We start from the raw sequence: 18,115 nt of genomic DNA, 5'->3' as shown, positions 1-18,115 counted from the left end.
TCATCTAAATTTAAATTCAACCTTTGATACACAGCATCATAATGGGGATCTTCAAATATCACTGGGTGCTTTAGATATTGAATTGTAATATCTACACTATATCAGTAGATATACAGTAATACTAGATCACTTGTTGATATCTATTTATATTAAATAGGTGGAAAAGAACAAAACTTTGGGAGAAATACCTGTTTACAAACTTCAGTTTATAAATTATGAGTTTTTAAAATATTTAAAAGGATTTGTATCAATCATATATAGAAAATTAGAGATAACATTTTAAAGAATTACATAGTTTTCATTATTTGTCAGCATATTTAAGTTTGTTTATGTATGTGTATGATATATCTGTGCAGAAAACAGAATAAGCATTACTTTTAAGAGTTCTGCGTGTTTCTGTTAAATATTATATATATAATGTATATATATAATATATATATACATTTGTATGTATATTTCTCTTTTCATGAATTCCAAAAGTATTTATATTTGTTTTCAGAAGACATGAGCATAATTTCATTAAATATGTGAAGTTATTAGGCTTATTTAAGTCAAAACACTCATCTGAACCTTCAGTTTTAATGCTAGATTGCTACAGAAGGAAATTTCAATCCCAAGATATGCTATATGATGTGCATTTAAATGATGTATGCATTTTCGTTATTCCAAATATATGCTTTGTTAGGTAAAACCTCAACGTGTAGTATTAGTCTTAAATCAGAGTTGTAATAATGTTATAGTAGAAGTTAGATTTGTTTTGCTTTTTTCTTGTTGCCTCATTGCCATAGGCAATATAAATCACATCACCTGAAGCAGCAAAAATGACAGTTTTCAACTTAATGTTTCAGTGAGCTGTTCATTTTGGGGGGGTCATCTTTTGCAAAGAAATATAGGACACAAGATAAGTGCTCTTTGTTTCTCAATGTTCTATCAATGTATTGCTCAGAACTCTCACTTTCATTATGATTACAGGATTCTCAGTTGTAAACAAATCAGACATGGGGCTACTTCTAGACATGTGGTCTTGTTGAGGTTAAAAAGGAGACCCCCAAAAGTTGGGGGTGCAGATTGGTGTTGAAAGGTGTCTCAAAAGAATTTGCAGACTTGAACTCATCTCCAAGTTTATTATAAATGTAACATCAATTGAAGCAGGATAAGCTCCAAAAGGATTTAGCAAAGAACCAGGAGAAAGAAGATAAATTTATAGGACAAGACAGAGATATCTGGTTCTTCATGTCAATGGCATGCTAATTTTGTGGCTTAGAGGTAGAACTGAAGAGTGGTCTGTTATGCACCTCACCGTTTGTCTCAGAAACCCTGTTATCACTGACCAACAGATTGTTACCTGGTAGTCAGCAATGTTTCTAGTACTGTACTATTTTATTCCTAATGTCAGGAGACTTTAGGATCATTGACAAACAGATTATTAGAATAACAGCACTCCTAAGATCTGGGGAGGACTACTGCTGTCTCACTCCTAGAAGCTGCATGCCCATCAGTTGCTTCCCAAGAGTCTTCTGTATTACTCATGCCTAGTTATGTGAGTCCATGTGGACATGCTATTACTTGACTATAAAGCTAACTTTTTTCTAAAGCTTTGCTTTTTTATTCAATATCTCAGGAAGCTTGTTGAGGCAAGAAAGTAATAATCTGCCTACTTATTGAATATTGTCTCAGGAGGATAAACCTTTAGCTGATTAAACATATCAAGTGAATTGGCAATGTATCTGAAAAAGATTAGCTATATTTACTGGATACTAGCAACTACTCACCATTAGATAGATTTTTGAGGCTTGTTAAATTGATAATTTGCCTTACTAGTGGCATATGGTATAAGGAAGGGAGTTGGATAATTTTATCTGCTTATTATTCTGTGCAGTTTTTTGTTTAAGTCAGCAAGTCTACATTGAAGATGTTGGATATCTGTAGATAAGGTTATTAAAAAACAATGCACTTCTTAGAAAATGGATTGTTTATTTTTCCCATGAACATAGTTATAATAATTTAGATGAATATTTCTTTGACTGTCTCTTAAATTAATTAATGATTTGGTTTTGACTATTATTAATTTCATTCCTTAAACATTATTGAAAAAGATTCCATAAAGAAAGAATGCTAATAATTTCTCCCAACATAGATAGAACATGACTGATTTCATTCTAGTTTATTTTGAATCATTCTCATGATCCTGGGTGGCCATTTTGGGGGATTTTATGTAATAGAGCCTTATTTAGTAGAAGAAGACATCATCCTTTTGCAGTGCATTTGGTCCTGTTCTATTTTAATTAATATCACGGGTTTTGAAATTAGAATTGTGTTAGTGATCTTTTGTTTGCTTTGTGTTTCATAGATCTGATGGCAATTAGATAAGAAATTTCACACATTTTATATCTTCTATGTTACCTGTAAAGAACATATATATATATATAAAAATGTTATCTTGCTCAGTTTTAGCAAAGCATATGGTTTTCAGGTACACTTGTGGTAATAGGTTTAGAGTTCAAAGGCTCTTCAGAGGCCTTCATTTTGGAGCTAAGATATTAAAGTCTATAGTGATTAAATAATTAGACCAAATTGCACAGGTAGATGTGGTAGAATTAGTATTTGGTCGAATTTGAATTTGAATTCCTATCCTGCAATTCCAACTGTGAACACTGATCCAGCTGTCATGTTACCAATACATTATTAGTACACTGTCCTATCTGCCAAGTTAATACTTTTATATTTCAGAAAATTTCCACACAGTATATTAGTATTAATAATGAATGTAGTTTTTAGAGATTTTTAACTTTTATAATTTTAAAGTTTTAAGTGTTCCCAGATGTCTGTCAACTTAGGGTAGAAATTAAAATGGCATTTTGATGGCCTCTTTAAAATGGAAGTTTGATGCTTTAGACAGAAACCACAGAATTTTAATCCTATTCCACCTATTTTGCCATAAAAGTCTGCTAGGTGGATTAGTGGATAGAAACCTGAGCCTAGATTCATGAAGACCTGGTTTTAAATATGGTCTCAAACATTTACTTAATGTATGATCATAGACAGTTCATATAACCTATGTCTGCATCTGTTTACTAAGTTTTAAAAGAGGAATAGTAGCAGTACCTACTTCTCAGGTTTATTATAAGGATTAAAAGAGATAAATATTATCACATGCTAAAGTAGTTTCTGGCAAAAAGTTGACATTTATTAAATACTTGTTTTCTTTCTCCCTTCCACAATAGGGGAGTGTATAAAAGAAATTGATGTAACTCATAGAATCCCATTCTAAGCAATTGAGAACAGCTAAAAATGCCTAAGAATTGAGAGGAGGACTTGAAAATGGTGTGCAGGACAGGGAAAATTCCATGGATCTGAGAAATAGATTTTACAATTTTATTATTTTAGCAGAGTAGGGTTTTTTGTGTGTTATTATCTTTTTTAAACTGTTGATTAATTTTTTTTTTCTGATTTCCCAAAGCAACAAGAGAAAATATATTCTAGGACCTCTCTCTAGGCAATAAATAACGTAGCAGTTTTTCCTGAGTAAGAATTAGGATGATGATGCAAACTCCTCTTTCCTTCTCATTGTTCCTGCAGCTTAATTTGGGGGAGTGGAAAGCCCCACTATGTGGGAGAAACTGAGATAATGGGTAGCCAAGGACAAGTTAAATTAGAAGTTCCACAAAGGAACTAAAAATACGTATCATAAAATAGTGCAACGTTGAAGACTACCTTTTCAGCTGTGATAGCTTTAGTGTATGTTTATACTTTACCAAAGTCACTACAATGTTGCTTTTGCTATTAACTTTTCATTAAAATACACTTTGCTGGAATTTGCTTATTAAAAAGGAGAGATGGAATGACTCATAGTAATATAATAACTTTGTGGTTTAGATAAGCAATAGCTTTCCTAAGTTTTCATTCCCACCTTTATCTTTATTTCCCAAGTTTTAAACTTTGTTTCTTTTTTCTTTCTTTTTGCATCTTCCTTTTTTTATTACTTTCCTTCCTGATTTTTTCTTCCAATTTTTCTCTTCTGTATTTCTTTCTTTTATTTCCTTCTAATCTTTCCTTTTTAAATTTAAAGATTACGAAAGTTTTCCAAATATTCCCCTGGAGTTTTCACATGTGATAACTCAGAGTTCCTAAATGCTTTTATTCCAAAAGAGATGAGCAAAAGGGAGATCCTGGTCTTGGTACTTTCATTTTAATGGTAAACAGTAACAGTAATGTTCAACAATAAATGTATATTTTGTTTCTTATTTATATGAACTCCTTACCATATCCTTCTTTCCTTGGAAGGAGAAACTGTTTATGTAGTTGAAAGAAATAATATTACATGTTAGACCTTAAAGTGATGTAAGTGCTTGGGTGGCTAGATAATTAAAGCTTTATGATGTTAAAACCAAATAATTTAAATATAAAATTGAAATATAAATATATAAAATTGAAAATATAAACATCGAAAATAATTTATATAAAATTAAAATTATATATAAAATATGAGAGTCCATGAAAAGAATGCTACAAAAGTGAACAATTTTGAAAGCTAAGTCATCAACATCACTTCATCTAGGTTAAAAATCATCTTTTCAAATATAGCATAAGAGAACATTTTCTGTGAAAAAATATGGAGTGTATCATTTACTCAGTGGGAAGGTCCATGAAAGTTAATGCAATATGTGAGAAAGGGAAAAAAAAAAGGTGCTATTCATATTGCATTAAGAGAGATATGGTAGTCAAAACATGGGAGATAATTTCCTCCCTGCTGAAGTTGATTTTGATCAGAACACATCTAACTTTTATGTGTTCAACTCTAGATACCACATTTTAAAAAGAACAAGATGGATCTTGTCTAGAGGAAGTTGAGGAGGAGAGAGAAATATAAAGCATTTCATACAGGGAGTCATTGAGGGTTGAAGGAAATTATTTGCTTGACAAGAAAAAAATATTATTTAGAGGAAAAAATAATAGTTGTCTTTGAGTTTTTGAAGGGTTGTCAAAAGAGAACAGGACATGTTCTCCTGAGAAGGAACAGTGGATATGGTGATTACAGATGTACAGATTTCTACTTGATGCAAGGTTGAAAAATGCATTCTCAAAACAGACAGATTAAAATCCCTGGATTCGGTGGGATCCTCCTAGAAGTTTTCAAGTCCATTTAGACTGCATATTTCTACAGCTTCTTCAAGAAAGATTCAGTCTTAATAAAAGATGAAAATATACATGTTATAATGAAAGAGATCATATAGGACAGAGTTAACTACAGAGAAGATTTTCAAAATATTTGATTGAGTTTATTTTGAGTGTTAAATTAGACATATAATGATAATGCACTTTATATCTATTTATATAATTCTTTTTTTTTTGTGGTACTCAAATATCAATCATATCAATTCCTTAGTCAACTGATAAGGGAATGGCAGGATTATATAAAGCAGGAATTTACTATTATTGATAGTTTGATAAAATTTATGGACTGATCCTCAGGACAATTTTTTTTTAATAATAACTTTTTTACTTTCAAAATACATCCAAAGAAAGTTTCAACATTCGCTCTTGCAAAATCTTGTGTTCCATATTTTTCTCCCTCCCTTCCCCCACCCCCAACTCTAGACAGTAATATATGTTAAGCATGTAAAGTTTTTCTATACATATTTCCACATTTATCATGCTGCAAAAGAAAAATCAGATCAAAAAGGAAACGAATGGGGCAACTAGGTGGTGCAGTAGACAGAGTACCAGCCCTGAAGTCAGGAAAACCTGAGTTCAAATCTGAACTCAAACGCTTAATACTTCCTAGCTATGCGACCCTGAGCAAGTCACTTAACCCCAGTTTTTGGCTCTGCAAAAAAAAAAAAAAAAAAAAAAAAAAAAAAAAAAAAAAAAAAAAAAAAAAAAGGAAAATAGTGAGAAAAAAACAAACAACAACAAAAAGGTGAAAATACTATGTCGTGATATACATTCAGTCCCCATAGTCTTTTCTCTTGATGCAGATGGCTTTTTCCATCACAAATCTATTGGAACTGGTCTGAATCACCTGGTTGTTGAAAAGAGCCACGTCTATCAGAGTTGATCATTAGATAATCTTCTTGTTGCTATGTATAATGCTCTCTTGGTTCTACTCACTTTACTTAACATCAGTTCATGTAAGTCTTTCCAGGCTTTTCTGAAATCATGCTCCTGATTGTTTCTTATAGAACAACAATATTCCATAATATTCATATACCATAATTTATTCAGTCATTCTCCAACTGATGGGCATTCACACAGTTTCCAGTTTCTTGCTACTACAGAAAGGGCTGCTACAAACATTTTTGCATATGTGAGCCCTTTTCCCTTTTTATAATCTCTTTGGGATACAGATCCAGTAGAGACATTGCTGGAACAAATGGTATACACAGTATGATAGCCTTTGGGCATATTTCCAAACTGCTTTCCAGAATGCTTGGATCAGTTGACAATTCCACCAACAATATATTAGTGTCCCAGTTTTCTCACATCCCCTCCAACACTTATCCTTATTGTTTCTTGTGATATTAGCCAATAGGATAATATTCTAAATGCATAAAATATACATTACAAAATAAACAAATTATATTGAAATACAAATTGAATATATACATATATGTACACACATGCAAATGTTCATATATACACATCTGAATGTATATATGTTATGTACATACACTATATATATAATATATGTGTCTATATACATATATTATATATATAGACAAATATATATATAAAATTTCTATACCTCACATTAAGAATATTTTCTCTAATGGAAGTAACATGGAACTAGAATTCTAGGCAGTTCAATTCTAGTCATATTTCTTCTCCTAAGCTAAAGTCAGTTCCATAGTCTTTCTGGCCTTATTTACTCATCTAAATGAGAATATTGGATAAATTGATCACAAAAATTTTCTCTTGATCTAAATTCTAAATAAGTCAATATTTATTGATTATCTACTGTGTATTCCCTGGAGGAGTCAAAAGAAGTAGCGTAGTCTCAATACGTAATGACCCTATGAAGATGAAACTTCCAAACAACAACATACATGAGTAAACAAAACAAATCTGAATTATTTAACCTTCTTTCAAAGCCCAACTCAAGGTTTTCCTTCTCTCTGAAGCCTTCATTCATTTGCCTTTTCCTTACACACCTTAACAAAGGTGAAAGTATCATCCTTCTCAATTTTCTCATTTCATTTTGCACTTTAATCCTCTCTTGGGTCATTATTATTTTTGCATATAGGTTTCCTCCAAACCCATATTAGTTACCACACTCTTGATATAAGTATCTATGTGCAGTAGAAAGTGTATTAACTTGGAGTTAGAGTATAAGATATTAGAACTTGACTCTTCTTTTTAATTCATTCATCTTTTTTCAGCTTTCATTTTTTTAATTGTTAATTGTCAAATGAAGTCATTGTTTTAGCTGACCTCAAAGGACCCTTGAAGTATTAAAATCTGCAATTGTTTTATCTATTATTTTTCCAGCATATTACCAAATCGTTTAAACATAGATTCATAATAAATGTTGGGCAAGTAAATTCATGCAATCTCTCTCTCTCTCTCTCTCTCTCTCTCTCTCTCTCTCTCTCTGTGTGTGTGTGTGTATGTGTGTGTGTGCTCTATCCACTGCACAACCTAGCTGCCCCATGCTTTTGCTTTTTGATCTGATTTTTCTTTTGCATAATATTTTATACATTTAAAATATTATCCTGTTGGCTAACATCACAGGAAACAATAAGGATAAGTGTTGGAGGGGATGTGAGAAAACTGGGATACTAATATATTGTTGGTGGAATTGTCAACTGATCCAAGCATTCTGGAGAGCAGTTTGGAACTATGTCCAAAGGGCTACCATATAGTGCATACCATTTGTTCCAGCAATGTCTCTACTGGATCTGTATCCCAAAGAAATTATAAAAAGGAAAAATTGTATGTGTATTGATAGAGAATGGACTATATTTGCAACTTGGTGAAGTATAGGGGACCCTAACTCAGAATAACATTTTGAAAGACAATAAAAATATGTTGAATTCAAAGGAAAGCAATGGTTTGTAAAAAAAAAAATAAATAAATAAAGATGCACTATTTTTTTTTTCTTCTAAGCTCACAAACTCCAAGTTAAGAAATCCTGGGTTAAACAATAAAGGCTATAGACAATTTTATTTAATAACTCAAATCCAATGTAATATTTGTATTATAGATTATTTTCACTGTTATTTTGTCATAGGAATAAATATGGAATGGAAAACTAAAAAACTGAAGGTAAAAACACAGCATGAGATCTCACTTTAGATCAGTAAGGGAACAGAAAGAGAAGCTTGCCACTCTTTTCTCAAGCCTATACTGCAAATCTTCTTCTAATAGAATAAACAGAGAATGTCTGAGTAGCTCAGTGGTTTTCTCTTCAAGGCTGTACCATAAGTGTACAGAAGAACTGGGAATGAAACTTGAGATTCTGATTTCCCAAAGCTGCTAAGTTGAACACATTATACGAAGAAATCAAAATATCCCATAAACTTCAAGGATGGTAATTCATGTATATGAGTCCTTTATGAGACTTCTTGTCTAATTGCTCAGTATTTTTATGATTATGAAATACAATATACCCAGATACATAAGTAATCTTAAAAATAGTGGTTGTTACTGTTGTCTTTAGTGCAACTTCATTCTATTTTTTCATGGATTATAACATGGCATGTTATGAACAGCAATTTTGTTTGTTTGTTTGATTGTTTCAAATTATAGAGACTGGTGGTTGGGACAAATAGCTATTTGAAAGATTTATGGTGACTCTTCTCTTCAGGTAATCTGGTCATATTTGTAGTCTATGGCTAGGTACAGTAACTGAAATTAATAGAATTCCCCTCTTCTCTACCAGTTGTGGGAAAAAAAAGAAAGGGTTGAAAATTGTTTCTTATAGTTTTCAATGAGAAAATAATGCAGATAGCGGTAGCAGTCCATCTCTGTAGACTGATGTTAATCCTTGTCTTAGGGAAAGTAATTGGAAAGAAAGTGAATGGAACAGAGTAAAAGGAAATTAAAATAGAACAGCTTTTGTTCAAACCTTTTGTGGCCAATAGTAATCGTTTTGGATTTGAATGGTATTTATATGTTCGATCCAGCTGTTCCTTCTATTGAAAGAGTATTTCAGAAATTAAATTGTTTATCATGTACTGCTATTGATTTAGTAGGAACATAATACCATTATCATATGAGGGTTACCTGAATACAGGTGTGTGACTGGCACCCCGTTCATGATAGTCTAAGTCTATTAATTCTTTATGATCTATTTCACTTTATACTTAAGTAAAAACTCTGAATGTAAAATGATTGCTTTACAGATCAACTTCAAAAACATAATTCCATATTATTATGAGTATGTTGGCAGCATTTTCTGATTGCATTATTGAACATCTGTTCCATTTATAATCTTTTACTTCCAAAATCTCAGATATTGCCATATGGAAAGGAGTTGCATTTAGTTGTTTGGAAAGAAAGTTGATAGCAAATATTGCAGGTCATTGTGGCATTGAATGCCTATTTAAAACTCTCACTACTTTGTTGAACTTCACTTTTTTTTTTTTTAACTTGAATTGATTTAGTGAAGAAAATTTTAGATGAGATCTATAAATTAAGTTTTTTTTTTGAAAAATGAATCTGTAAATGATAAATGTTTGCATTCACTAATAACTGGAAATTTATACAATGCCTTCCTTGAAATTATTTCAGTCTGTAGTTTTTAGCATAAAACTAAACCCTTTTTTAGAAATTAAAAAAAAAACATCATTACATGGGATCATTTGAGCATTCCTTTTATTGTTTTATATTTATGTGTTTTATGACATTACTATTACAGTATTTTATTATTGAAGGCCAATTTATTTATTTATAGAATCTTTACATTTTGTCATATGTGTATGTGTCTGTGTATATATAATATACATATATATGTATATATGAAGAGATAGGATTCAATACCAGGTCATCATTTCTAAACAAATATAATTGCTATTACAACACATAGGAACATAAAATTGAATCTCAGATTAAATTGGGAAAATAACTTTCAAATAATTTTATATGGCTATAGGATATAGAACTAAAAGGGCTTCAGACATTATGTAGTCTAACTCTTTCAATTTACAGAAAAAGGAAAATGAAGTTCAAGGGGCTTAAAAGATTAAATAGTGTCACAGTAATGTTTTATGGAAGGCATGGCACCTGCAGTAGAGTTTGAAGGAGGAGAAGTTTATAGAAGTGTTACGACTGAGGAGATGAGTGTCCATTCTCAATGTACCATTTAAAGAATATGGAAAAATATAAATTTCATGACTGAAGTAATTCAAGAATGAGATTTTTTTTTTGGAAAAATACATCATGAACCAATGAAAATCAGTTATCAATAGCTCCAGCTTCTGGTGATTTGTTCACATTGATTTTCATTAGAAAGTCAAAGTTCACACACACATCAATCAATAAACATTAAGCATCTTCTATGATCCAGTCAGTGAGCTAGCTAAATTCTGGTAATAACAAGAAAAAGAAGAAGGCAGTCCTAACTCTCAATGAGCACAGAGATTGGGAAAAGGCTTCTCATTCAGGTAGGGATTTTAGCTGGGGCTTGTAGGAAGTCAGGGCAGACAAGAGATAGTGATGAGAGGGGAAAACATTACAGTCATAGAAAATAGGCAATGTAAACTGTGGAGTCAGAGTTTCTTGAGGAACAGCAAAGAGATCAATTTGATCATTGGATTTAATAGACCACAAGCATGGGGAGGAGGAATATAAGGTAAATGAAGACTAGTCCATGTGGGTAAATTGTGAAACATTTTAGACATGAAGTAGAGAAATTTATATTTATCACTGAAAAGCCATTGAGTTTATTGAGTAGTGTGTGTGTGTGTGTGTGTGTGTGTGTGTGTGTGTGTGAAAGAGAGAGAGAGAGAGAGAGAGAGAGAGAGAGAGAGAGAGAGAGAGAGAGAGAGAGAGAAAGAGAGAGAGAGAGAAGAGAGAGAGAGAGAGCAGAGCAGAGAGAAAGAGAGAAGTAGAGAGAGAGAAAAAAAAGAGGAGAGAAAGAGAGAGAGGAGAGAGAGATATGATGGAATCTTTGCTTTGGCATAATACATAATCATATAAATAAACATATATATGTGTGTATGCATACCTGTATGTATGTGTGTCTACCCACACAAACCATGTCTAGTAGTATTATAAAAAAAAAAATCTTTGAACAATTTTTTTTAATTGGTTACATTTGCAGAGTATATTTCCAACATTGGAGTTGTTATTTATACAGAATTTAGATTGGAAAGATATTTTGGAGTAGGTGATCCCTTTGTATCCTGTTACTGACCAAGTAATCTACAAAAATATAGGGGATGACTTTGAGGTAAAGATAAGTTGAAAAAACTTTCATTTTGGGGAGGTAAACAAAACAAAGAAACAAACCAACAACAACTGCACATAGTAACTATTCCCTAGACTTTAACTTCCATCTCCTGTCTCTATACTTTCCCCAGGGATGTATGGAATGTATTCCTCTGTAATCGTGCCTTTGAGAATTCCTGCTTTCTCAAAACAAGTACTATTTCCTACATGAAGAGGAGGTGCTGTCTCATTTATTGTTCCTTCTTGTCCCATAGAACATGCTTAATAAATGTTTATTGAATTAAGTAAGCATTTTCAATTCATGAAAGAATATTCATTCTCTCTCTCTCTCTCTCTCTCTCTCTCTCTCTCTCTCTCTCTCTCTTTCTGTGTGTGTGTGACAGACCCCTTTGGCATGCTGATAGAGCCCATGGAAATTTTCTCAGAATAATGTTTCTAAATTTATAAATAAAATGCACAGGATTAAAAAGAAAACCAATATTGAAATATAAAGAAAATCATAGATTTTCTGAAAATTATCCAGAGATAGCAAATAAAATAATCTAGCCCATTCCTTGCATATTACAAAGAAAGAAACTAAGTCCTAAACATATTCTTTGATTTGTCTCAGGTAACATAGGTAGCATGCAGAAGAATTTGTATTAAAATAGAAATCTTCTGAATTCAAATCTAGTTCTTTTTCTTTTTCACCATCCTATAATTGTTGGATGTTTAGCTCCTATAAATTAAATCTCCCCCCCACCTCCCAATTTTGTCTTTTTATCACTGCTAAATGACTTCATATTATGAGAATTTCTCTGGTTTATTAGGTCATAGGTCTCAAGTTGGAAGAGACCTTTAGGCCATCTATTACATTGTCTTCATTTTATTAAAAAAAATATGACTCATAAAAGACTTGCACAAGGTCACAGAGAAAAACAACAGGCTTGCATTTCATCTGAGGTGTAGTGTCTTTTTCCTAATGTATTGTTGTCTCACTATATGGGATAACTCAACTGCTTTAAAAACAATTTTCCATGTCATATATATCTCAGAGTCATTGAACTGTGCTTAATATCTTTGATCCTATTGTACTATTACTAGTCCTATACCTTAAAGAGTTTAAAGACAGAGGGAAAGGCCAAAATGGACAAAATATTTGAAGTAATTTTTTTCATAGTATTCCAAAATTAGAAACTAATTTAGTACCCATCTGTTAGGAAATGGGTAAAAAAGTTATATATGAATATAATGGAATATTATCGTGCCATACAAAATGACAAAATAATAGTCTGAGAAAAACATGTTAAGACCTTTATGAACTGATGCAGAATTAAATGAAAAGAACTAGCAGAATAATTTATAAAATGATATCATAAACAGGGAAAAAATCTTTAAATGATTAGAATGTTGCTCATCATAATGATCAACATTGAATACAGAAGATAAAACTTTTTTTTATCTCCTGCTAAGTAGATTATGAATTTAAAATTCAGAATAAGACATATATATTGGGACACAATCATGCAGAAATCTGCCTTTGTGGATATTTGTTACAACATTTTTTTTTCTTTCTTTTTCATTGTTCATTTAGAATGGCAATGAGGGAAATAATAATTATCTGTAAAAAATAAATATAGAAATAATTTAAAAAAAAAAAGAAAAAGAAAATAGTTCTTGTTCTTTTTTTTTCCTTCTGTTATGGTCCAGAACTCTGATACAAAGGATTCTTACAAGATGTTAAGTCAATGAAATTGATGAGACAATGGTTATCTAGTTTAGCATGGTGCTTAATAGCACTCTAAATTCAGCATGATTGATTTAATCTTATAACAAATAATGGTTTCCTAGTGATATAATAATTGATTTATACTTAGTGTAGAGCATATAAACTGAGACAAACTCAGCCAAAGGAGGCAGAGACAGATTCATTCCATTCTCCTTCCACCTTTGTGGTGGCTGGAGGCTGAAGCACAAACCCTTGGACTCAGACTCACTTCATCTCACACCACCCTGATGGCCTATTCTGCATTTTCTCCACTGAAACCAAGTCCCCTTTGAAGGCCATGAGAAAGCTAGTTGAGCACCAGGCAAGGGAAACAATAAAGACTATTGGACTTTAACACTTGGCTATTCTTGTGGTGATTACTGAACTGAAAAGAAGGCTGCCCCAAAGACCTCAAGAAAACCAAATGAGAACATTACATCCTTCCACATTAATTATCCATAAAATATGAAACAGGAATTATCCTTGAAAATCATTTATTTTAGTGGGGATTTGCTCTCATTGCTCTGGCTAATTATTCATTGTCCTCTAAAGATATTTTGTTTTATCCCTAACATGCTCTTTCCCTTAAGTTATTCTACCTATTGCTCAGTTTTCTTCCCTTTCCAACTGGCTGTTTATAGTAATATTAAAAAAAAAAAAAAAAACCTGCAAACTTTTATATCACTTTGAATGATTGAAGGGAAGAGCAGTATGAAAATACGAAGAAAGAAATGAATACACACACATACACATACTTCCATATTACTTGTAAAAAACTGTATAAATCTGTATAAATGTACAAAAGCTTATAGTTTTATGATTCTCAAATTTCTGGCAAATTATTTGTATGTTAATGTAATATTCTTCTCTAAATATAATATTCTCTGGGAGTAGGTTTCTTGGGGGGCTTCTGGAGGCAGCCTTAGTTTCAGTTCAGTGTAATCACCTCAAATGCAGCCAGAAGTTGAAGTCCAAATCCTTTATTTTCTCCTTCAAACTCTTATCTCTTTTCCTGGGGCCGGGTTTGCTTTAATGGAGGCCTATCTCTCTCCTTGATTCCAAGAGCTTAAGCTGCCTTCTCTGGCTTGTGAATCTCCTTGACTGAATTCTGGCTGAGGCTCAGAGCTTCTAGTGGGCTTGTGTCTCTGGCCCTGAGAGCTTCTTGCTTATATGCTGTACATTGAGTATACATCAATCATTATTTCACTAGGAAACCATTATTTGTTGTAGGATTAAATCAATCTTAAACTAGATTTAACCACTGTCTCCTCAATTCCACTTAGTACTTTGTTTCAAGTTTTGGCCCATAACATCTCCTTGTAGGATTAAATAAATCATACTGAACCATGCTAAATTAGATAATTATTGTCTCTATCAATCCACTGACTTAGTACCTTGTAAGAATCCTAACATGTTAATATCATTATTAATTCATTTCAAATATAATTTTAAATGAGTTTAAAAATAAAGAAGATAGGCTTCTTTGACTTACAATAGGAAGATTTACTACTCTATTGTATTCTATGATTTATTTTCATGTGAGACATACTGCTACTACTATTGCTGCTACTGCTACTACTACTACTACTACCACCACCACTACCATCACCAGCGCCACCACTATCATCAACAAGAACATTTATTACTGGTGTTTATGTAGATGTTTAGTATTTGAAATTACTTTACCTTGCCAAATTTCACAGATAAGGAAAACTAGGATAAATGAGAATAAATGACATGCCCAACTCCACATGACTAGTAAATGACAGAGTTGAAATTCAAACTAGTCTCAAGACCCCAAAGCTCAAATCTTTTCTATCATATAAGGACATTAATTTCTACATAAATTCCTTAGGTTAGATGTTAATGAAATTATATTTTTAAAAAATTAGTTTGAGTCACTATGTAATACAATTATATACTCTTTACTTGCTTTAATTAGTTCAAGAAATGTCAGATTCTAAACTATATTATATATGGCAACTGTTCTAAATAATGGTAGATATTGCCATAATTTTCATGAACAATAACAGATCCACAGTTAGAAATATAATCTGAAGAAGCTACTTTCCAAGCTGATTTTAAATAGTCTATACTGTAGAAGCACTTATGATTGGACTGATCAAGTATGTTTCATATACAATCACATTCAGAAAACATTATAGTAGTGTGAGGAATAAAAGTATTTTAATTAGGAATCTGATGACTGCAAACTGGCCCTATAATTTATTACTTATATGACTTTGTTTAAGGTCACTTCATCTTTTGATTAGGTGGGTACATTAACAAACATCTAATATCCTTCCTAGGATCTGGAATTAATTTAATCTAGGCTGATTTTCTTCTCCCTTCCATTTCACATCTCCTTTGTTTCCACTTCTAGCTTGTTTTTAATATTGTTTAGATGCCTCACTTGTTCATACTTTTCTAGTTTAAAAATTTATTAAAGACAAACCTAAAGAAAATTGTAATGTTCCCTGGTTTGGTTTTCTTGAGGTGTTGGGGGTAGCCTTTTCAGTTCAGTAATCACCACAAGAACAGGCAGGTGTTAAAGTCCAAATTCTTTATTGTCTCCTTGCCTGGGACTGGACAGCTTTCTTAGAGGACTTCCAGAGTCTTGGTTTCAGTGGAGAAAATGCAGGAGAGTCTGCCACCAAGAGCCTGACCAAAAATTAAATGAATCTCTCTCCTGGATTCTAAGAGCTTGAGCTCCAGTCCTTTGTCTTCTATGCCTCTGAATCTGGGTCTGGGTGAGTTTGTCAGAGCTTATATGCTCTTATCATAGTGGTGAATCTTGTAGGACTATATTTAGTATTAAGTACATGTACTGAACAAGAGATTATTAATCACAATGCTAAACTAGATGATCATTGTTTTTATCAATTCCAGATTTCAGAGTTCTGGCCCATAACAGGAAACCACAAAATTATGTCATTTTTTTCTCAAAAGGTGAATGTTAGGAAAATATCTTTTGATAATCACATTGATGAAAAGTCTTTGATCCTAAAACAATTTCTGTTTGTGTATAGAGATACATGTGTATACATATGTGATTCTACTGTCTTCTTATTATGTACACATATAGATATACACACAGAATTGTACACAGAATAATCAAGCCTTGAATTTGAGGGTTGGATCAAGAAGAGAAAACTGGCTAGAGTAGAAAAAAAAGGGGAATGGGAATGTGGATCATCCCATGCTGAGAGAATCATTGAACATAGTGTTCCATGGAGTAATTTAATACCTTTATCATTTGATTATATTTGTCATTTCCCCCCTAAATTATTGGGGAGTAATAATGAATTGAATTCAAGAAACTGATTATATACCTGCTTTATGCAAAACTGTTTTAGGGAAGATAACAAAAATAAATGTAAGTAATAATCCATGTCTTCATGAAACTTAAAATCTAATTCTAATTACTAAGGGCTGAGATAACAAATAAGAAAAAGAAAGACTGTCTCTGATCTCAAGAAGTTTATAATATAATATAGAAAGACAACACACAAAAAGAAGTTGGAAAAAATCAGCGAACAAGAAAAGAGAGAAAGAAGGATTAGGGATATGATGTTCAGTACAGTTTCCTCAATACCACAAATTTCTTTAAAAAACCCAAAACTATAATCATACATGTATGTATATGAATGTATATTTATACATGATGTTTGTATATACATATATACACAATGGATAATTATCCCCATATATTAAATGTCTGTTATAAATTTATCTATGAATGTAATTTTTCATGGGGTGGGGGGAATTCTGACATTCCATTGTAGTAAACTTCCAGTGTAAGAACGGCTTGCATCAATACAAATCAGCAAATTGTAGATAAATTATAATCTTAAGTTGACTGGTAAGTAATTACAACTTGTTCCTAATTTCAAAGCTGTCCTTCTAGCCTTTTATACTATATTGCTTCTCTAATACAACTGTAAGATTCTATAGTCATCCTGGTAATTGTCAAAATGGAGGCATTCCTGGGAGATCTTTAAATATTAGCCTGAGTAGCTACAAAAATACCCCAATTGAATTAAAATTCAGTAGCTTTAGGACTTTTTTTCATTTTTTAATTAAAAGTTCACTACATTTCTTCCTTTTTTTAATTGAAGGAATAAATGGAATCCTTTGGGTTAGCTTTGAGGTGAGAGTTGGGTTATGGACTTTTTTCAGACATAGCTGTTTCCTTCTGATAAGTAAACTTTTTCCTGGAAGGGTTGATGTATGTTACTCAAATATTTTAGCATACAATCAATCAATCAGAATCCACTGCTCAGTTAACTTTTTGAATATAGCTTATTAGCTATTAAAATTATAAATATTAGTAATTCGAATGAGGTGAGAGTTATTTTATTTTTAATACTGTTTCCTCTGATTATCAAATAACTTAAAATACATGGCTGTTATGCTTCTACTTTTTAGCCAGACTCTTCTGAAGTTTCATTCTTCTAAGGCATCCATTGCCTTAAATTCAGTGAATGATGTATTCTATTAGTAGTTGAGAAATATAAGCCATTGTTATTAGTTACATGTCTATCTGTGGAGCTAAGAAGATGATAGGTCTGCTGGAAGTCAGATCCATGTCCTCTGGTATTAGATTCTACATGAGATACAAATGAAGGAATCTACTACTACGAGGGGTGTAATGTGGTAACTTCAACCTTGTTTTCTAGTTCCTTGAGATCAGAAAATGTTTCATTTTTTGTCTATGTCTCCAGGGCCTACATTAGTACCTTTAGGTGTCTGAAAATGCTTTCTGAATGATGTTGCCCAAGTACAGGAGGTCATAGGAACATTTTATCAAAAGCCTTACAATTTGAAGAACACTTTCACCCCCTCAGAGAAGTTAATTGGCTTGCCTACAACCACACAGTTAGCAACTAAGAAAGCTGCAATTTAACCCAATATATCTGAATCCAAGTATAGGGATTATCTCACTGCATCACAACTGGCAGGTCATAAAGCTATAAT

The 18,115-nt window shown here is 32.1% G+C and overlaps 1 protein-coding gene across 1 annotated transcript in view; it reads left to right on the top strand.

Annotated features, from left to right (window-relative positions):
* The window catches only part of FSTL5 (follistatin like 5), a 994,361-nt gene that overhangs the window by 170,177 nt on the left and 806,069 nt on the right, over positions 1 to 18,115 (top strand). The gene's annotated exons all lie outside the window — the stretch shown is intronic.

This window comes from Antechinus flavipes, chromosome 6 (genome assembly GCF_016432865.1).
Source record: "Antechinus flavipes isolate AdamAnt ecotype Samford, QLD, Australia chromosome 6, AdamAnt_v2, whole genome shotgun sequence".
Lineage (NCBI taxonomy): Eukaryota > Metazoa > Chordata > Mammalia > Dasyuromorphia > Dasyuridae > Antechinus > Antechinus flavipes.
The sequence above is the reverse complement of the archived record's forward strand: the minus strand, read 5'-3'. Positions and strand labels throughout refer to the sequence as shown.